Source organism: Petromyzon marinus, unplaced genomic scaffold (assembly GCF_048934315.1).
Source record: "Petromyzon marinus isolate PM22_M1 ecotype Great Lakes invasive population unplaced genomic scaffold, UKy_Petmar_22M1.pri1.0 PM_G_Scaffold_18, whole genome shotgun sequence".
Taxonomy (NCBI): domain Eukaryota; kingdom Metazoa; phylum Chordata; class Hyperoartia; order Petromyzontiformes; family Petromyzontidae; genus Petromyzon; species Petromyzon marinus.
The window spans coordinates 2,710,001-2,712,500 of NW_027422739.1; positions in this window are offsets into that span (position 1 = coordinate 2,710,001).

A 2,500-nucleotide genomic window follows, 5' to 3' on the forward strand; every position below is an offset into this window, starting at 1 on the left:
TTCAGCTGCCGTCGAAAGTACATCCTCTGTTGAGCTCTCTTGGCGAGGGAGCTGATGTTCAGTTCCCACTTGAGGTCCCGGCAGAGAATAGTGCCCAGGAAGCGGAAGGACTCCACAATTTTGACTGCGGAGTCTAACAGGGTGATGGCGGTGAGTGGGGCTGTATTCTTCCTGAAGTCCACAACCATCTCAACTGTCCTTAGAGCATTTAGCTCTAAGTTGTTCTGGCTACACCAGGTCACCAGGTTGTCAGCTTCCCACCTATAGTCAGACTCATCCCCACCAGAGATCAGCCCAATGAGGGTGGTGTCGTCCGACAAACTTCAAGAGTTTGACGGACAGATGATTGGAGGCGCAGCTGTTGGTATACAGGGAGAAGAGCAGTGGGCAAAGGACGCAGCCCTGAGGAGTTCCCGTGCTGATGGACCTGGAGTCAGAGACTTCTGTTCCCGGCTTAACGCACTGCTTCCTGTCAGAGAGGAAGTCTGTGATCCACCTGCAGGTGGAGTAGGGCACGTTCAGCTGGAAGAGCTTGTCCTGAAGCAGGGCAGGGATGATGGTGTTGAAGGCAGAGCTGAAGTCCACAAACAGGATCCTGGCGTAGGATGCTGGGGCGTCCACATGCTGTAGGGTGAAGTGGAGGGCCATGTTAACTGCGTCGTCCACAGACCTGTTGGCTCTGTAGGCAAACTGAAGGGGGTCCAGGAGAGGGTCTGTGATGGCTTTGAGGTGTGCCAGGAGCAGGCGCTCAAAAGACTTCATTACCACAGATGTAAGGGCGACCGGTCTGTAATCATTTAGTCCTGTTGGCCTTAGCTTTTTGGGCACAGCGATGATGGTGGAGGACTTGAGACAGGCTGGTACATGGCATGTCTCCAGGGAGGTGTTAAAGATGTTGGTGAACACCGGAGACAGCTGGCCAGCGCAGTGCCTGAGGGTGGCTGGAGAGACAGAGTCCGGCCCGGCTGCTTTGCTTGGATTCTGCCTCTTGAAAAGCCCATTAACTTCTCCCTCCTGAAAGGAGAGAGTCGTTTCTGTAGTATGGGTGGGGGATGGGGCCTCTTGGGTGGGAAGGGGTGGTTCAGGACAGTCCAATTGTCTTTCAAATCTACGGTAGAACTCGTTCAGGTCGTTGGCTAGGCGGGAGTCGTTAGTGGTGTGGGGCGCTCTGGGTTTGTAGTTGGTGATGTGCCTGAGCCCTTTGGCAGACAGAAGCAGCGTCGTTGGTAGAGAACTGGTGTTTTAGTGTCTCTGAGTACAGTCGTTTAGCCTCTCTCACCGCTTTGCTAAACCTGTTCTTCGACTCCTTGAATCTGTCTCTATCCCCACTCCTAAACGCTTCCTCCTTCTCCAACCTCAACCTTTTGAGCTTTGCTGAGAACCAGGGCTTGTTGTTGTTAAAGTTCACCCTGGTACGTGTTGGGATACAGCAGTCCTCACAGAAGCTGATGTACACAGCCTCTGTGAGTTCATCCAGACTATTGGTAGCAGTCGTGAACATATCCCAGTCAGTACAGTCTAAGCACGCCCGCAAATCTTCCACAGCCTCACTGGTCCACTGTTTAGATGTCCTCACAGCAGGTTTACAGAGTTTTAGTTGCTGCCTGTATGCACGAATCAGGTGGACCAAGGGAGTTCTGTGCGAGCCGAACAGCCCCGTGACCCACAAGAGAAACATCCCCGCCAAATTCGAGCGTTTGACGGGGTCTATCCGTGAAAAAATATTCACGTTTTTGAGTGCACATGCATTTCTGCTGCAAATGCCTCTGGAAGTTTCATGCCGTTCGTATGCCAATTGTGGCAACACGAAAATGACCCGTTTTCCCATTCCGAGGGATTTCTGTGCGACCCTAACAGCCCCGTGAGCCACAAGAGACACATCCCCGCCAATTTCTAGCGTTTCACGGGGTCTATCCGTGAAAAATATAGACGTTTTTGAGTGCACATGCATTTCTGCTGCAGATGCCTCTGGAAGTTTCATGCCGTTCGTACGCAATGTGGCAACACGAAAATGACCCCTTTTCCCATTCCGAGGGATTTCTGTGCGACCCTAACTAACAGCGCCCGTGAGCCACAAGAGAGACATCCCCGCCAATTTATAGCGTTTCACGGGGTCTATCCGTGAAAAATATAGACGTTTTTGAGTGCACATGCATTCCTGCTGCAAATGCCTCTGGAAGTTTCATGCCGTTCCTATGCAATGTGGCCACACAAAAATGACCCGTTTTCCCATTCCGAGGCATTTCTGTGCGACCCTAACAGCCCCGTGAGCCACAAGAGAGACATCCCCGCCAACTTCTAGCGTTTGACGGGGTCTATGCGTGAAAAATATTAAAATTTTTGAGTGCACGTGCCTTTCTGCTGCAAATGCCTCTGGAAGTTTCATGGCGTTCCTATGCAATGTGGCAACACGAAAATGACCCCTTTTCCCATTCCGAGGGAGTTCTGTGCCACCCTAACAGCCCCGTGAGCCACAAGAGACACATCCCCGCCAATTTCT